The sequence below is a fragment of the Pelodiscus sinensis genome, chromosome 2, assembly GCF_052426305.1.
Source record: "Pelodiscus sinensis isolate ZL-2025 chromosome 2, ASM5242630v1, whole genome shotgun sequence".
In the NCBI taxonomy this organism is placed as follows: Eukaryota; Metazoa; Chordata; order Testudines; family Trionychidae; genus Pelodiscus; species Pelodiscus sinensis.
The window spans coordinates 22899528-22919726 of NC_143053.1; the positions used below are offsets into that span (position 1 = coordinate 22899528).

Here is a 20199-nt window from a genome sequence, read left to right on the forward strand (position 1 = left end):
GGCAGGCAAGTGGGCTGGGCAGGCTCGGGTGGGGCCTTGAGGCAGGCAGATGCTGGTCCAGGGGTCACACAGGGATGGAGGCCCTGCCCCATCCATTTAAAGGAGCAGTCACATGGTCAGGGCTCCTGGGGACACAGGAATTTTTTTTTATACATAGAGAAAGATTTTACCTCAGCAAGCTTGCCTCCTTTTCTCCCAGTATTCTCATGTCTTTGTCCTCCTTGCTGACAGCTGACAACAGTACCTCATTGTTGAGACAATCTCTTCCAATACTGTGTCCCTCCCCCACTGTCTCTCATTAGTTGAACTTGTTTGTTTGTATGTTTTTGTTTTTTAATTTGGTTCACTCATACTAAGTCAGAAATCCAGGGCTGAAGTCCTGGCTTCACTGAAGTCAACTGGAGTTCTGCCATTGATTTCAGTAACGCCAGGACTCCACCACATGTGTTTTGATGGATATCCACCAGCTGGCCTCCAAGTTAAAAGATGATGTATGTGAAGACTAGATCATCTGTATCAGGCCTTGAAATCTAAATGTACCTATTGATTGAAATGCCAGTCTATATGTGATTTTAGATTATAGAAAAAGCTTGAAGAACAACAAATAGTCCTGCAGCACCTTAGAGACTAACAAAAATGTAGATGGTATCATAAGCTTTTGTGGGCACAACCCACTTCTTCATATGAATGGAGTTAAGGGGTCTTGGATACAAATAAATAGCAGAGAAAGATAGGGGATGGGGAGGGAAAGAGAAGGGAAAAAATGGGGGAAAATTTTGTCAATTTAGATTGTCCATGCTAAATAAGGCTAATAGTGATTTTTAGATCCAACCTTATTATTTTATTCATTTTTCTCCACATACTACTTCTCTGAATTTTGCAGCTGATTTTGTTCAGAAAAATAACAATGAAACACAGATCATCTCAACTATTTGGGTTTGTTTGCTTAAATGATCTAAATAAACATGATTAATATAATCAGAAACAGTTACTAAAACTGATATGTACAATCTGCTACTTTGGGCCATAAATCTTGGGTAGGTCACCCAAGATACTGTATTTTATAATACTATAAATGTATGTAATTATAAACAGAGGGCTAATAAAAGTCTTCATGCTCAATGAAAACATTTGAACGAACATATTGTAGTGATGATAGCCATAAATATAGCAGAAGCTTCCAGATATTATTAACTCTTTCACTGAAAGAGTGGATAGTCATACAGCGTAATCCCAGCATACTTTGATTTGGCTTTTGAAATAGTAAGACTGTGGATGACAATAAGCCTTACCCGGGAGAATTATGACACTGAAATGGCTTGACCCAGGGATGTCCGTAGTGTGACTGAAGGAAAAATACAGCCTGTGGACCTTTAACACAAGCCCTGTAGACTCCTTCACTATCTGCACAGTGAGAAAGACAAACCCATCTTGTTGCTTAAAGCAGCGGTTCCCAACTGCCAGGCCACAGACTGGTGCCAGGCCACGCACTGCTGGTTGCCGGGCCATGGTGGCTGCTGGAGCTGAAGCCAGCTATTCGTGGTGGCTTACCACCACACAGAGCAGCCAGCTTCAGCTCTGGCAGCCGGAGCGGCTGATTTTGCCTGGTGGCGGCACTGGAGGCACTTACTTCCCTCCTCCCCCTGCCACTCAGGTAAGGTGGCAGCCTGGTCAGGGCTCTGCACTTCCCCTGCCTCTATCCATTGGAGCACAAGATGCGCTTGGGGAGAGAGGGGGCATGAAGAGGAAAGAGCGCATGCACCACCAATGGCTGCTCCCCCGCCCACACTGCAGTAACAGCCACACTCCCTAGAGGGGGCAGCCTCACTCTGGGGACTGCAGGGGTGGGGTGGAGTCAAAGGGGTGTTGGATGAGGGTATGGTGGGTTCATGGGGCAAGAGGGTGTTGGCATGGGCTGTAGGGGTCAGAAGTTAAAGGGTCAACGGGCATGGGGTGTAGTGGTAGGGGTCAAAGGGTGTTAGGCACTGGGGCGCAAGGGACTGGGTTAGGGCTAGTGTTTAAGGGGAGAGGGTTGGGGCTGAGGGAGGGCAGAGGTTGGGGGTCAAAGGGCAAGAGGGGGTGGGTTACAGTGGGTCAGTGGTTATGGAGCCAGGTGCGGTGCAGCTTGCTCTCCTGTCTCATGGGGAAGCAGATCTGAGGGTGTCTGAACAGGGTCGAGGGCCTCGGGGCTTGTGGAACAGGCAGTTGCAGGGGGGCAGGATCAGGCAGTGGGGGCAGGATCAGGCAGTCATGGAGTTTGTGGAGCAAGAGGCTCTGAGGTAGTGGGGCAGGATCAGGGAGCACTGGGTATGGTGGGGCAGAATCCGGGGAAATGGGAGGTCACTGGGGTCCCTGGAACACAGCATGCCAAGGTTGCTAGTGACAGCGGAAGCAAGACAGGCTGCGGGCAAGATAGAAGTGGTTGACAAAAGGAAGTTGGCAGTGGGGATGTTCGGAAGTGGGAGACAGTGGGCACTGGGGTGACAGGCTTGGCAAGACAGACTTGTGAGGTAATGGGTTTAGTGGGATATAGGGGATATCAGATGATGGATTTGGCAGGTTTAGCAATACAGAGTCACAGAGTACCAGGGTTGGCTGCATGTGGTCAGAGGATTCTGTGGCTGGAGGTAGAGGGATGTGTAGTGGCAAGATGGGGTCAGCGGGTGAGTTGGTTGGTGGACAGGTAACGTTTTATTTGCATATTCATTAAGCAAATGAATATGCAGATGTGCAAATAAAATATTATCAGTATGCTAAAAGTTTTCTGGTTTACAGTATAAAAAAGATTGGGAACCACTGGCTTAAAGGAAATACTCAGATGTCCAGCTTTTAGCCTCCATTATATAAAAAAGCATAAGCTACTCCAGTTTTTGAGTGGTTAACTTCTGATTTGGCTTACATGGGGGTATGATTGCACCACAAATTGGGAACTGGTGTGCACTGATTGGATGTAGCTTCATGTTCCAAAGCAAAGGGAAGTCTCTGTAAATAATTTCCTTATCTGCCCTTTGGTTCTAAAAGCAACTAATGAAAACCAACTGGCAGAAAAGCTCTAAGTAGTTTAGTGAACAGAGTTAAAACTAGTAGATCACTGACACACTAGTAGAAATATCCTAAGCAACTAAATACTGGATTTCTTTCACTTACCTGCATTGTGACTATATTTAATTTACAGCTGAACATGCTACAGAACTAAATCCCTTGCTCATTTTTTATCTCACTGCTTGCTCACCACCCTCCACCAGATGTTAATAGTATCAAAATGTGCTCTTTTGAATGCAATTTGATGGATGCAATTTCAAATCACCAAACTGATCAGAATGCAGTTACAACCCCATGCTCTCTTACTTGGGCTTCCTACCTGTTACAGTAATAGAAAACTCCTCTTTAATGGTACTGTTGTTAAACTATAGGTATCAGGAAATAAACTACCCTGGAGATTTAAAAAAATCCATACATGATCAAATTCTGCCTGACATACACCAATTGCAAATTCTCTGATCTTGGTAGGTTCACATAGGATGTAAGAAGGTCAGAAATTGGCTCTCTATCTTTCAGCAGCATTGCTAATAGTTTAATCTTATTTCCATCTCTCATAGCAGTTAAGAAATAAGGCACCATTGATTAAATAATTTATGTACACACAGTAAATTTGTGTGAGCAAGAGTTTTAATTGTCCATAACAATGTTTATCCTCTAATGGGTAAATGAGGAAGAGAATGTTGTTGAATGGAGATAGATCAATCTATTCTTTTGTAAAAATGAGTCCTCTGCTGCTCTTATCCATCTCATTCTTATCTCACATAGAGGACTCTCCATCCATCAAGACTGCTCTTGTCTAATCCAGCTGCTGATAGATAGGATGTTTTAAGGTTTCCTGACCATTGTTTGAACCTTTGTCTTTCCATTTCAGAGAGGAAACTCTAGAAAGTTACTAAAGCTTAGACTATAACTAATTAGAGGATCTAAGCAGTATTCGGTTCAGTGCAAAGGTTAACGAACATGCAAACTTCAAACCACTACAGACCTGACCTTAATGGGAGATTCAGATTTGAATTAAAGCTATAGTGAGGTAGTCATCAGAGACGCAAACTCCTTTTCTTGTCCCTTGAGAAAGCTCAAAAGCTCAGTTGTTCATCCTTTAAGCTTAGAATGAAAAACAAATGTGAAGGGAATTCCCTAATTGTATATATTTATATTTAGGTACTGAGCCATTTTAGCTGAAATGGAAATGGTTTGGGCAATTAAGGGGAGGGAGTAAATTGTGCAGAATTATGGCTGTGATGAGAATGAGGAGAGATTGGGAGTCCAAAGGAAATATAAATGGAGACAAGAGTGACCTCTCTTGATTTATTTTATTTTAATATGTATTTACATTAATTTTCTAATGCCATTCCACAATCATGGAATTACAATTGCTTCCCCAGTTGATTTTTGTTCTTTTCTGCTATTGTATTATTCATTTCAGAAGGATGTGACAAGTTGCTTTAACCAAACTCAAAACCCATTTGAAACTTGAAAGCGTTGGGTTTTGCCAAAAACAACATGAAATCAAACCTTAAGTCCCAGGTAGTTGCATGTTTTCATTTCATTCCCCTTTGACATTCAGTCAATTCTTATTGTTCAACAAGAGTATACTGCCAGTTAGTTAAAATACCTGTAAAGTTATTAAATTTCCTTTGAAAAAATAATAGCATGTTAACTCAGGAAAATTTCAAGGTTTTCAAAGTAAAATTGAATTTCATTAGACTCCAAATACCACCCCCATTGTTGTTTCTCTAATCTGCTGTGAATCTAATGTAGTAGAATTTAATGGCTTTTTTGGTTACTCAGTTTGTGAAATAGAAGATGTGTTAAGAATATGATTTATTAAATCATCTGCAACTGTACGGCCAACAAAAAAGTTAAAAAACAAACAGATATTTAAATGAATCCCACATTAATGGGACTAACTTCACATTTTCATGATTTTAGAACTATTGAACTGATTCTTCCACTCATCAAACTTGGGTGGTTTTGTTGATCTCAGTGAGATGTAAAGATAATAATAAAAAATCAGTCCAAGCATGACTGTATGTAATGTCTTCTAGCTTATGCATGATTATCAACGAAATAGGTATCTTATATTCTATTCCCTCAGAATGCCTGGCTGACTGTGACCCAAAGGGACAAGCAGGAATTACAAAAGTGCAATATAAACTCTTTCTTTCCTGATCTAGTAAGGCCCATATTCCCCGAGCCTGGAGAGTAGTGGTGACACTGCAGGCAAAGATTCTCCTTTTCAAAGAGAATTTGCAGTTGGGGAAAGCCTCTATATTTCCATATCCTATATAGAACATCAATTCCATAGGCTAATACTGAACACAGTAAGGATTATGAAATGAGTACAGGCAGTCCCCGAGTTACGCGGATCCGACTTATGGCGGATCCGCAGTTACGAACGGGGTTTGCTCGGCATCTCCCTGGTCTGCTGGAGACCAGCAGACCAGGGAGACGGGGAGCAAAGCCTCGGAGGACGCCGGCAGCGGGACAGCCATGGTGCATCTGGGCTGTCCGCTGCCCGCGTGCTCTCCCTGGCAGCTGGGGCACTGGAGACCAGCAGACCAGGGAGATGGGGAGCAAAGCCGGGGAGCACGTGGGCAGCGGACAGCCCAGACGCGCCGCGGCTGTCCCGCTGCCGGCGTCCTCCGAGGCTTTGCTCCCCGTCTCCCTGGTCTCCAGCAGACCAGGGAGACGGGGAGCAAAGCCGCGGAGCATGCGGGCAGCAGGACAGCCACGGCGCGTCTGGGCTGTCCCGCTGCCCCCGTGCTCCGCGGCTTTGCTCTGGACGCCTGTGGTACAGCAGCTGGGGTGCGCTGGGGTGAGCGGCGCTACTGGAGCAACCCAGCAGCACCCAAGCTGCTCTGCCCCAGGCGTCCCTAAGTCAGCCGCTGCTGAAACTGACCAGCGCTGACTACAGGAAGCCCGAGGCAGAGTTGCTCTGCCCTGGGCTTCCTGGAATCAGCCGCTGATCAGTTTCAGCAGCAGCTGACTTGGGGACGCCTGGGGTTCTTATGTTGAATCTGTATGTAAGATCTGGTGTCCAGATTCAGCCTGTTGAAACTGATCAGTGGCTGATTCCAGGAAGCCCGGGGCAGAGCAACTCTGCCTCGGGCTTCCTGTAGTCAGCCGCTGGTCAGTTTCAGCAGCGGCTGAATCTGGATGCCAGTTCCAACTTACATACAGATTCAACTTAAGAACAAACCTACAGTCCCTATCTTGTACGTAACCCGGGGACTGCCTGTAGTAATAATACCAAGTCCTTATATAGCATTTTTCATCAGCAATCTCAAATCACTTTCCAATGAAGGTGATGCTTGTTGCTGTAAGTACACAAAACATCTTTAGAAAATGTTTGGAGCGACATTTTGGTTATAGGAAATCAGTAAAAAATGTAATTTCTTAACTGGCTTCTGACAGAACATGAATTTAAAAACCTACCCACGCTTGCTAAATACATGGAAGTTGCCAATGATAGCTGCCTGCTGTTCTGCCTCTTAAGAAAATCAAACCGGGTTGTCTTCAAGATGGGGTAATTTTTAGACATGAAAGAACAAAACAAAATACCTTAGGGAATTGTCAGGAAAAAACACATTCAGTTAATGATTCATGGTTGTCCAAACCATCCACCTACATGTTAAGCATTTTCTGGCTCCCAATTGCCAAGACTGTGTCCAAGATTTTAGCATAAATAGTAAATACCTTTTAAACTAAGAACATTATTTGAAATGTTAACAGGAATGAGGCCCTGATACCGACAGAGGTCTTTCCACTGAGATCAGTGGGAGCTGGATTAGGGTCTTAGTCCTCAAAGTGTGAGAGTTTTGTGAAAGCAACAAGTAATTTCAATAGAGGAAGGGAGGAATGACATAGGCAGATGACTGTGTCTAGCAGAAATCCATATGCTAAGGCAAATGCTTTAACAATAGGCTCAGTGGCCTGCAGCTACTTCAAAAATTAAGCACATTTCAAATGGAAACACCAAAAAATGCCTGAAGATTCAAAACAGTGTTTAACAACATAACACAGATGCCCCCAAAGAATAAAATTAGACCTCTGAATTAAAATCAGGTTATAGACAAATGGCTTGATCCAAAGTCCATTGAAATAAAATGAAATCTTAGAGCAGAACCCCGGGAAAGGCGTGAGGGAGATAACAACACACACAAGCTATGATCACCAAGAGCGGGTGGGGTTCTCAAGTAAACATTTCAGACAGATTATTGAGAGACAGAGGAAAGCCTGTGAGGAATGGAAGTTGGACGGATCAGCAGGCTGGCAACTGAGAGTGGCCCTCAGCCCCTGTGCAACAGGCAGGGCAGCATAAGCCTATGCCCAGGAGCACCAGGTGGGTGGTCACTGTGGATCCCAGCACCCCCAGCATCATGCATTCATGCAGTAGGGATGCTAGGAAGCATGTAATTCGGTAATCATGTAGCCGACAAAAATGTTGTCAGTTACACGATAAACCAATAAGGTGCTGTGCATTTAAGGGAGCTTGAGAGCCAGTGGACAGGCTTTGAATGGATTTAAATGCAGAGGTGCAGCGGGGTTAGCTGCCAGAACCCGGCGTGAGCGGGACTGAGCCAGCAGGCCTGCCCGCCAGCTCTCAAGTGCCTTTAAACACAACACAGTCACTTCGGACTAAGTCATTGCCATGGATTATGTGATCAGGAAACTTCTAGACACACAGAGTGGAATAATCAAAAGCTGACCAATTAATTGACCTTGAAACATTTTTAAAAATCTATTTGCCAGCTCTTCATCATTCACTCATAATTCAAAATAAACTTAAAGGCTAACGAGGACACATAAGAATAGGTAGCATGATAGAATAAAGGCCATAATTGTGCTAATGAAATGTAACAATGCTGGTGCAGGATCGATAATGCTACTGTTAAACTTCTGAGCCTGCCCAGTGTAGCCAGAGAACTTCCAGAATCCTGAGAAATTTCAAAATGAGCTGAGCAAAACACTACAGAACAGATCTTCAGTGGGTGTAAATCAACATGCTTCCAATGACCTCAGTTACAGCTGCAGACGATCTAACCTAAAATTCAAATTTTTATTAAAGTGAATATTTTCTAACATCTTTTTTAAGTATTTACCCAGTTTAAAATTTCAGGGAGCTTGGATTTGAGCTAGACCACTTTTTAAGAGGAAACCTTAAAATTAGAGGTACATTTCAGATGAGACAGAAGTAAAGATGTTGTTGTCATTGCACATACATAATTTATTTACTTCTATAGGCATGAGTCTATAGTCCTAAGGCAGCAAGGATAGTGTCTCCTGGTAGTTAAGTTAGGTCTGACCAAAATGCAGTATAATTTGTCAGGAAAAAAACCATAAAATTCAAGAACCCCAATTTCAGTGACTCTGTAATGAGGCATTAAAATCAGCTGAATTTCTTCTATTTGTTTTAATAATGAATTTGGCTCTGTGCACTTTCTCCTGAGATCAGTCCCAAGGCCCATTGGAAAAACTACTCCCCTTTTATATTGATTGAATATAAATGAGTACCAAGTGTGAGAGAGTGGAGATGTCCTCTGACAAAGTAACACAGGATCTGACATTCCAACAGAGCTGTCTGATTTTTATAATACACATTTTGACCATTTTTTTCATGCTGACCTAAACAGATATGAAAAAAAAACAGCATTCAATCCATGTTAGGGATCCATAAATGGAAAGGGCAGTTGACCAGAATTGATGTATGTTCATATTCATAATGTGTATTCATAACGTGCAGTATATTCTATGAGCCATTATACCGCACGTAACTGGGTTTGCATATTTTGTATCTACAGTATGCAGTTCCAGATTAGCACTTTAAATCACAGACGTTAAAGAAAAGAGAAGTATTAGATCATCTAGTTCATCTTCTTGACAATACAAGATGATTCTCTGTTGCAGAATTACTCATGCTTTTAGAGTGTTGCACAATACTCAGTAAGTAGTAAAAATCCTGGCAAAATATCTCAGCTGAAAAACATCACAAGCCAATGAATTAAATATATTATTTCTGAATGTGTAAGTTACAAATGACCAGCTGGATTTTTTCCTTTTGACAACAAAAAGGAATTGCTCTCATTGGCTACATCTAGACTGCATTATTAAATTGAAAAAAGATACTCAATTTGCAATATGCAAATTGAATATCTTTTTTTGATTTACTTTCGAAAGAGGCTCTTTCGAAATTTGGCGCGACTACACAGCACCAAATTGCAAAGGAAAGTGCTCTTTCAAGCCATCCCTTATTCCTCGTAGAATGAGGTTTACAGGGATGGTGAAAAAGCGCATCAGTTCTTTTGAAAAAAATTTCGGAAAAGTGGATGCATTCCTTGGACGCAGCATTGCTTTTTCGGGATACTTGAGAAATGAACACTGACAAGGCACTCAGCTGAACTACCACCACCAAGCAGAGACTTTTACAATTAATACAATTAACACAAATCCACTAGTACTCTGACTCTCAGGCTGGCTCAAAGCCCTTTTTGGAAGGGTCATCCCTTGACACTAGTTTTAGAAGAAAAAAATAATATGTTTTTGGATATTGTCCTGCCACAGAGAGCTCTGCTAGCATTTCAAAATGCTAGATCTGGGCTCCTCATCTGAAAACCAGATTCATATCTCATTTCTGGAAGCTGAGCACCTTTTCCCCTGATTTCAGTGGCACTTACAGGAATGAACTCTGTTCTGAATGGGGAATTTTCACATGATGGTTAACAGGAACCATAAGGGGAATTTCAAGGAGGGGCAGCATATCTCAATATGAAAGTGATCTAGGAAATCCTGTTTCCAAGAACCAGCTAGTAACCAATTTTTAGCACCCTCTGAAAATGTGACACTGATATAGGTAAGCAATGATAGTGCAGGCTATTAATTTGCCTAGTAAAATAAACAGGATTTTATTTATTTATCTCACTGATTTAGTGCTTTGACCTTAGTTTTAACAGGGAAAATAAGACTGCGCTGCAATTGAGAAAGCAGAGGGGGCTGGAATCCAAGGCTGACCTTGTTCTCTTGTTTAACGAGCAAGTGTCATGGCCTTAGTTTAACTTCAAAGTCACTTGGAGTGGTCATTATTGGCTAATTAGTGGCTTAAAATATATTCAATTGTGAAAATGTCCAGGTGTGTTCATATTGTAAAGTTTTCTAGGGCTGCCAAAATGTTTACAATACACATTGTCTACCAGTTCACATTTAATAAACTGAACACCTTTATTTCATAGAGCCACCATACAAATCCTTCAAAAAGTGAATGCAACTCTCATCACAGCATCAACCTAACTCCAGTGAATCCTCTGCCAGATTTTAAAGTTCATCTGAAAAATTAATTTTGCTTTTTTTCATCCGACCTTTAGAGGGTCTCTCTTAGGCAAAGAGAGCCAGTCTGATGAGTTGTCTGCATTTGAAGAATACAGCTGCTCTTTTTTAAAGTGTGTGTGTGGGGGGGGGGGGGGAGGATTCTATGGCTATCCCTGAAGCTAGGCCTTTTACAATGAATCACAGTGTCTAAACAGACCTACGTGCTATGATCCCATTTGGCAATAATGAGGGTCTTGTATTCTGCAGACATATAGACCCACTCACAGCACTGAGCTGCATCTGCAGTCTCTCATTACAGCAGCACACATTACAAATGTGTGACATTTGAACTGGAATAAAAATTAAAGTTGTCTTTTGCTATTGTTTACATATTTACCCTTTGTTTTGGTGTTTCCATAGCAATAAAAAGAAGCCACATGCATTACAGGTTGGAGGGTTTCGATTATGAGCCTGCAGCTTTCTACCAAACTGAAATTCTGAACACAGCCACACCCCCTAGTGGCTTCTTGCTGAAAATAAGGGCTTTTCAAACTCCCCCGAACAATTTTCTTTTGGCATAAAGCACTTCCTATCATATGTTACTGTTCTTAACTCTGTAAAGCATCATATTTTATATTAAATTAAGTTGAATTTGATCCATGGTATAGCAGCTTATTGATGGTTTACCCCGTGACACTAAAGAATTCAAAGTGTCTCTTACATAGCACTCAGACCAAGTATTTTTTTTATTGCAACAGAAAAACTGTTTTGTAAATTTGTTCTAAGCAGACTCATCTCATGTAATTAGGATAGCTTATCTTCCGTGCCACCAAACATCTGAAATGCAGGCTTTCAGGCTGGGCCAACCTCTTCAGAAAGAATAAAGATGGTAGCTCAGCTCTCAAAACAAAGCAAAATGCAAGCCAAAAGAATTAGAGTATTCCATCCACCTGGAGTATTGCATCCAATTCTGGATTCCCCACGGACACACAAGAGAAAGTCCAGCAGAGGGCAACAAAAATGATGACAGGTCTGGACCACATGATTTACGAGGAGAGGCTGAGGAACTTGGATTTATTTAGTCTATAGAAGAGGAGAATGAGGGGTGATTTGATAGCAGCCTTCAACTACCTCAAAGGGAGAGCATTTCCAAAGAGGATGCAGAGAGGCTGTTTGTAGTGGTTTCAGATGATAGAAAGAGGAGCAATGGTCTCAAGTTGTAATGGGGCAGCTATAGATTGGATATTAGGAAAAACGACTACATCAGGAGGGCAGTGAAGTACTGGAATGGGTTACTTAGGGAGATGGTGGAATCTCCATCCCTAGAGGTTTTTAAGGGTTCAAAGCCCTGGCTGGGATGATTTAGTTGGGGTTGGTCCTGCTTTGAGCAGGTGGTTGAACTCAATGACCTTCTGAGGTCTCCTCCAACCCTATGAGTCTATGATTCTAATTGGAAAAACTCCCAGATTAACCACTCCATCCTTGACTGAAATTTGGATTAGGCAGATCCAACAACATTGGTTAAGATACTAGGTGAAATCCTGGTCCAGGTTTCCACATCATGTCTTTGAATTTTGGAAGTCCTGAGGTTTCCCCTTATTGGGTGCTTGAGGGAATAGAGTGATCCATTCTGAGGAATCTCCATGCTGAGTAGACCTAGTTGCACACAAGATTCAGAAGATGCTCACCCTTTGCTCTCACCTACCCATAGTAAGGTAGGAGGCAAGTCTGGGAAAGGTAGAGTGTCTTGGGGAAGTATTCAGAGCGTTTCCATGTTATAGAATACATACACCAAACTAAGACTCTTGAGTCAGTTACCACCCAGAGCTGGAGTAACGGAAAAGTACCCATCCATCTTCACCTGGTTTCCCTTCTATACTTACAACCCTCTAACAGAGATTCAGGTAACCTAAGAAAGGGCACTTAGGGTGTATCTAGACTACATGGCTCCATCGATGGAGCCATGTAAAGTAGTTTACTCGACATAGCCAATGAAGCAGGGATTTAAATAATCCCCGCTTCATTAAAATAAAAATGGCCGCCGCGCTGACAAACAGCTGATCCGGCACAGCGCGGCAGCCATTTTTATTTTAATGAAGCAGGGATTATTTAAATCCCTGCTTCACTGACTATGTCGAGTAAACTACTTTACATGGCTCCGTTGACGGAGCCATGTAGTTGAGACACACCCTTAGTTCTATTCTATAGACTGTCCTAATTCACTGCTTTTCAGATCCTGATCTTTTCCCCTAGAAAGTCAGGTAACAGTACCACTCACTAAATTAAAAATATCACCCAGCATTTATATAGCATAGTTCATCCAAAAGATTTAATTTAAAAGCACTCTACAGCTGTATGTAAGAATCATGATCCCTATTTTTAAAATAAGGAAACAAGCACAGCAAAGATATTTCCCAACATCAAGGAGTGACTTGATGGCAGGAGACGAAGCCTATCTCCTTAATTTCAGTGACATCCTCTTGCCGGTAGAATTCCTCTCCCAGACAGAGAAGGAGATTTAATTTATAAAGCATAAAAAAACAACTCCCAACCCTTCCACACCCAATCTAGGTTATGGTGGGAACAGATGAGATGTGCACTGGTACTAAAAATTCCAGAGAGCAAAGGACATATTCAATCCATTGTTTGTCATGGAAAGAATAAATGGTGTAAGATTGGATACATGTTTAAGTAATTTTCAGTTTTATGAGTGCCAATTACTGTACTATCTTGAAGCATTCTTTAGATTGATCACCCTGTACTATTTTATGTATCTCAAACGAATGGCTGACATTCAGCTGAAGAAGCATTTTCTTTTTAATTTTTCAGTATGATGTGGCTTACCAAATAAAGGAACATGACATTTCTCATGATCTTTGCCAAATGAGGAAATCATCTGGGGATTTTTGACACTTGCAAATAAATATATGAGCTTCATTAGCTTTGTATGATTTAAAAGCACAAAAAATGACCATATATATTGTCTGATTTTACATAGTAAAAATATATTCAAATTTCATGAAAAGGTTTTGACCTATGTTTACAAAAATCAGCACCCTCCTTCCCAAACAACCAGAAACTTTGCAATGGGACAACATAAAGCAAAGGAATAAAATTGGGTCAAGCTATAATTATGTTTGATTAGTATATCTTCTAGGTCCCTTTCCAAGCACTGTGAACTACCATATAGCATCTCAGGTTTCTAGTAGCCCACAAAATACACATATACTTTAACCACCAGACAAGCCAATTCCAGTACCTCTCTGCAAGTTACCAATCTGATGTCAATACCAGCAGGCCTTAACACAGATCAAGTTCATTAATGGTGTTAGAGAAGAAACAGGCGACCCAGGAGCAGATGGGGTAAACGGAACTGTTTTATTGCCCACTCATGTTAAACCACAGACCTCCAACACATCATTCTAAGTGGCAATAATTTGGCACCAATTACACCCTTTTATCTATTTTAGTATGTTAATTCACATGTCCATCACTACTTTTCCTAAAATCTTATTTAATGTTAACTCCTACTCAATGAATATTAATAAGCAGGTGATTAATTGAATTATACCTGCCCCTGTTCATTGTTTACTGGTTTTTAGTTGAATCAGCATTACATACGGTATGTCTACACTACAGTGTTATTTCGAAATAACGCATCTACACACAAAATGCATTTTGAAATAGCATTTTGCTATTTCGAAATAGCACGTCCACACTGAGTGGACTCTGAATCGCATTTAAGGCCGGCCAGAACCAGTTCTGGCAGAGCACGAGGTCAGGACTTACTGTGTAGGGATGCTGCCTGAGGCTATCTGAGGTCTGTGCTTAAAGGGACCCCCCCGGCCAGCCCGTTATCAGGTTTCCCTGCTTGCTTGTCTACCTCGATGAGGGACAGCAAAGCATTTTGTCTCTGCATGCTCTGGTTGCCCTCACTCAGGACACCACAGCACTCTGCAACATGGAGCCAGAGCTGCCCCTAGGCACTCTGGTGCTTCTCTTGGATGTGTTGCTGTGATCCTGGCTGAACTTTCTGCAGGCTGCCATCCGGGAGGTCCATTGGGGGAGCTGTCAGTATCCAGGAGGCCCCGCAGGAGAGCTTCTACCCTGAGGAGTACTAAAAGCCTCTCTGGTCTGCCCCACTGGGGACTTGTGCCTCATTCCTCCCCGACATCCCCCTTCTTGATGTCAAATAAAATATATGTATTTTCATGAACACAAACTCTCTTTATTTAACAAAACTGGGGAGGGGGGGAATGAAACTCTGGCAAGACTGGGGAAAGGAAGCGAGAGAGGGGAGAAGAGAGGGTGGGGGGGAGAACCTAGGAGGAGGGAGCTGGAAGGGGGAAGCAAGGGGAAGAACGGGGAGGGAAAGCTCAGGGCTCAGGGTTGGAGGTCTTGCCAGACCAACTTGATTGTCATGCAAACCTGCTTCTGGGTTCGCATGTGGCCTTTGGTGGCCAGGCTGGCAGCTATCCTGTCATAGATGGCCACATTCCTCCATCTAGTGCGGAGATCATGGACGTTGGAGGCATCCCCTCCAAACCTGAATAAGGTTCATGATCTCTACCCTGAACCAGGAAGGCTCCCGCCTTCTCTGGGCCCTGGCAGGCTCCTGGGAGCTGGCAGACTGCTCCTGGGGAGCGGTGGAGGGCTGGCTGCCAGTCGCTTGCTGGCTCATGTTTTGGGGCCACTGGGTCACGCGCAGTGACTGTGGCCAGAGTCTACCCTTTAAGGGCTCCAGGGAGGGGGAAAGGGAGAGGAGTGTTCTTGGTTGAGGCTGGAGTGGCCACCAGGGCACCCTGGGAAGGCTAGAGGCCCTTTGTTTCAAAATAAGGGTCTACATAGCACTTATTTTGAAATAGCTATTTTAAATTTGGCGTTATTCCTCATAGAATGAAGTTTGCCAAATTCGAAATAAGTGCTTCGCTATTTCGAATTTATTTCATAATAGCAGTTTGGCTGTGTAGATGCTAGGAAAGTTATTTTGAAATAAGGGCTGCTATTTCGAAATAACTTTGCTGTGTAGACATACCCATACTGTCTTAATCATCAATTTATAGGGAGGGGGAAATCACTTTGCCCCTGAAAATGTTTTTACAGAACAAGTGCAAAGACAAAACAAGACACTGTTCAGTGCAACCATCTTCCAAGACTGCCAGAACAAAGGGGAAAAATGTGTTTAAAGGGCAATGGCAATTTTGGCAAGACTCCCTAACAACTTATGTATAGCCATCTCAGACCCCTATTAATTTTTACGTGTCCCAACAAACTGCTCTTATGTGTCTTGTTTGGAATGTTTCCTTACATTGCAGATGAAAACACTGGCCCCACTGAAATCCTTGGGAGTTTTGTTTAGGCTCTGGTGTATTCAGAATGTCAGCCTATATCTTGTGGCTTCTTGGTTGCTGGCAGGTGGGTCAGGAGAGGCCATAGAGCTTCACAAAGAGCTTTTTGGGACAGCTAAGATGGGGACCTCCAACATGCAGACAGGAGGTGGCTTAGAATGTTGTGAGTTATCAGAAATGGGTGGGACTCAGTTATAAGGAAGGTTTCATGTTTTATTTTGAATAGGGTCTGCAAGTATGGGATTGGCAATAAGAATCCCCTACTTTTCTCCTTATGAACCACAATTGGTTATTTATATGTGCCATATGCGTACATTACAGACAACCAAAAAGCCTTGACCTTTGTTTTGTTTGTATTGTCAGAATAAGCTTGTGGCTACTGTAGTTCATGATAATTCTCATGCATGACAAAAGAGTGGGTAGCCTAGTGGATAAAGAGGCTTATCTAATTTATGGCAGCCTTCCTGGGTCATCTGAAGAAGTGGGCTGTGCCCAGGAAAGCTCATACCACCATCTACATGTTTTGTTAGTCTATAAAGTGCTACCAGACCATTTGTTGTTTTTTTCTATAACAGACTAACTTGGCTACCCCCTGAAGTTCCTGGGCTGCCATGGAGCTCAGAATTCCCTATAGTGCTACGTGCTGTTAACACATGCCCCATAGCCCTCACCTCCACTCCAGAAACTGCAAGAGGGCCAGGTAGGTTCACTCACTGTTTGTCCTGCACTGGGAAATTGTCTCCCAGCCCACAGGAGGTTCCTTTGACTCTGCTTTATGGCTAGAACATGGTCCAGAATTGGCACCCATCTTTTTAAAGCACAAATGGCCGAATGTCAGTCCTGTCCTGAAGAAACAGTCCAATAGTTGCACTGGTGACAATGAGAGCAGATTTGGCTTAGGATATTTAAAAGTAGCATAATTTTATGGGGGATATTTTTTTCAGAAAAGACAAGAGTAGATTCTGTATAACAAACTGACCACAGCATTAAGTTATGCACATCCAGTTTAGGCACCCTTTTGCAAACACACCGAAACAGTTGGATAATGCAGACTTTCTATCGCAGTAGTTCTGGCTTGCAGCACCAGCTTTTGATGGGGGCCTCATGCTTTTCTGTCATTTCCTTTCTGCTTCCCTCCCTACACCCATCTGAAGTTGAAAGGCTCCTCTGCTTCCCATGAATTTGTGATGGAAACAGATGAGACCCAAGAGAGAAAGGGACGACCTTTCACTTCAGCAGCTTGGCAGAAATGCAGCTGAAATCTTCAGATCCTCCTCCAGGCTCTGATAATCCTTGTAGAAGCCCCAGATGTTGAAAAGATTCTAGGGGGATCCTCTCCTTTTCTGATTTCTGCAAGGCAAAGGCAGTGGTGATCATATAACAGAGATTATAGAGCTCTGCATTTGCTGGCCGTGTATGATTAGATTAAGAGATTATTAAATTACTTGCACTCCCTAAAGATCAAAACAATGGTAGCAAGAGAAGAACTGGAGAAAAAATCTGACTTCAGATTTCTTTGCACAGGATTTATTAAAAGGCAAGACATTTTTTTAAAATTCAACAGACAGTATAAAAATATGATATTGGTTAAATTAAAGGGAAATTCTGATACATCAAGGTCACTATTATAATCCATGTGATTATTGTTATGTTTGCAATATTGAAAATTCAAACAAATTCCCATAAAATTCTATGGGCAGGGAGTTTGCTACAAAAAGAGGGGGTATGTCTACACTACCCCGCTAGTTCGAACTAGCGGGGTAATGTAGGCATACCGCAATTGCAAATGAAGCCCGGGATTTGAATTTCCCGGGCTTCATTTGCATAAGCGAGGCGCCGCCATTTTTAAATCCCCGCTCATTCGAACCCCGGGCCGCGCGGCTACACGGGGCACGAACTAGGTAGTTCGAACTAGGCTTCCTAGTTCGAACTACCGTTACTCCTCATGGAGTGTAGACATACCCAGGAAGAGGAAGGGTGATTAAGAATAACAAAAGGCTGGGCATTCAAGTAATTGGAGGATCATCATGAAAACATTGCCGGTACTCCACTTGGAAGATGGAAGAAAAAAAAGAGTAGGAGTGAGTGTTGTGCGGCTGGTATTTGCATTTGAACCACTGCTGTTAAACTTATAAATGTTCTTGAAAATGGGGTGAACACGGACTAATCCAAAGCTAACTGCATAGAGCTACAAAGGGATCTCACGAAACTGCGTAATTGGACAACACAGGGGCAGATGGAAGGAATGTACATGGAAAAATATAATCCCAACTATAGATACAAAAATGATGGGGTCTAAAATGGCTGTTAGCACTCAAGAAAGAGATCTTTGAATCATTGTGGATAGTTCCCTGAAAACATCTGTTCAATATGCAGTGGCAGTCTGAAACCCAAAAAACTAACAGAATATTGGGAATCATTAGAAAAGGAATAGATAATAAGACAAAATACCATATTGCCTCTATATAAAGTCATGGTATGCCCACATTTTGAATTCTATGTGCAGATCTGGTCACCCCAACTAAAAGAAGATATATTGTATTTTGAAAGGTATAGAAAAGGCAACAGAAATTATTAGGGGTAAGGAATAGCTTCCATATGAGGAGAGATTAACAAGATTGGGACTTTTCAGTTTGGAAAAGAAATTACTGAAGGATGGGGGATATGTTAGAGGTCTAAAAAATCATGAATGGCGTGGTAAAATAGAATAAGGAAATGTTATTCATTCTTTCATTAACATAACACAAGAAGCTGACAATTAAATTTATAGGCAGCAGATTTAAAACAAACAAAATAAATTATTTTTTCACAGTCAATTTGTAAAACTCTATGCTAGGAAATGGTGTCCCTTGCCTCTGTTTTCCAGAAGCTGAGAATGGGTGACAGAGAATGGATCGTGATAATTGCCTCTTCTGTTTATTCCTTCTGAGGCACCTGACATTGGCCACTGTTGGAAAACAGGATACAGGGCTAGAAGGACCTTTGGTCTGACCCCGTATGGCCATTCTGATGTTCTTATATAGATCTGAAATGTATCTGCCCTTTGCTGTAACCCACCAGATAGAGTCCAGGAGTCCTAACAGGGTTTCTCTCTCCACAAAGTTAGTAAAATTTTAAGGCTAACTAATGTCCCTTAAGTGTCCCTTGTCACTGATGTCAGAATATGTTAATGCTAGAGCTGAGTGGATCTAATATTTATTCAATTTTCTTTCTTTGATATAGGAATTAGATACAGTGCTCCTGTCAGCTAACTGCACTTTGTAGCACCTGGATAAAGGTGATGTGGAGGTGGAAGGCGAATGCGGTTGGTTCCTCCCCATTTGGTGTTTGGCTTGTACTGAGCATGCTCAGTTACACTGATGAAGCCTCTGTCCTCAGTCTGCCCCCCTATGCTTTCACTGTCTCCGCGCCACATCATGGCATGCACAGGTCACTCCCTACCACAATCTGAATGGTACCCCTGCACACAGCACTCATCCCATGAGACATGGCCGACCCCAGCACTCCCTCTACGCCTCTGTGGCTGCCAGCATTCCCGCAGCACCTTCAGATGCCCCTGGACAGGGATAAAAGAGGGCACCAGCCTGGACTGGTGCAGAGATCCTGGACCTCATCAAGGTCTGAAGGCAAAAAACCAATCTCCAGGAACTTCACACTAGGAGGAGGAATGCAGATGTCTATGGCCATACAGCTGCCAGTCTGACTGACAAAGGACATATGTGGACCCTCGACCAAGTCTGCAAGAAAATAAAAGAACTCTGTCAGGCCTACCTTAAGGCCAGGGAGAAAAGTGCAAGCTCTGGGGTGGCTCCTCACACCTGCTGCAACTATGGCTGGTCCAGACTTCCCATGTAGAGCTTCATGAGGTAGGGGAGCTAGGGTTAGGCTGTGTCACCCAGGATGTCCATGTTCTCGACCCAGTGGGGGGGAAAGGGCCAGCATGCATCTTCTGGAACAGGCTTGAGTTCCGGAAGATGTGGGTATCATGTGCCTTCCCTGACCAGCCAATGTCAATGTTCATGAACCATTCATTGTGATTCATCAGGGCCTACAGCACCATTGAGAAATACCCCTTTCTGTTGATGTAGTCTGAGGCATGGCAGTTGGGGGCCAGGAAGGGGATGTGTGTACTGTTTATGGTCCCCTTGCAGTTGGGAAAGCCCATGGTAGCAAAGCCATCCATGATGGGGTCGACGTTGCTCTGAGTGACAACCCTCCGTAGCAGCATAGTGTTGATGGCCTTGATTACCTACAGGAGCATGGCCCCGACTGTGGAGCTCCCCGCGCTGAACTGGTTCCTGACGGAGCGGTAACTGTTTGGTGTGGCGAGCTTGCATTGGCCGATGATGACACACGTCTGGAAGGGGATAGCGAGTCTCATGTGGGTGTCCTGTCACCTCAGGGCAGGGTTGAGTCACTCGCAGAGCTGCAAGAAGGTGGCCTTCCACATGTGGAAGTTGTGGAGCTACTGCTGGTTGTCCTGTCACATCAGGACAATGTGGTC

General features: G+C 43.0%; 1 long non-coding RNA gene across 2 annotated transcripts in view; it reads right to left on the bottom strand.

Annotated features, from left to right (window-relative positions):
* Positions 1-13070: 13070 nt before the first annotated feature.
* Positions 13071-20199, bottom strand: part of LOC102445388 (uncharacterized) — a 105135-nt gene continuing 98006 nt past the window's right edge. For both annotated transcript variants that reach the window (XR_332998.5, XR_003087009.3), the window contains one exon: positions 13071-17045. This is a non-coding gene — a long non-coding RNA (uncharacterized LOC102445388). The remainder of the gene's footprint in view (positions 17046-20199) is intronic.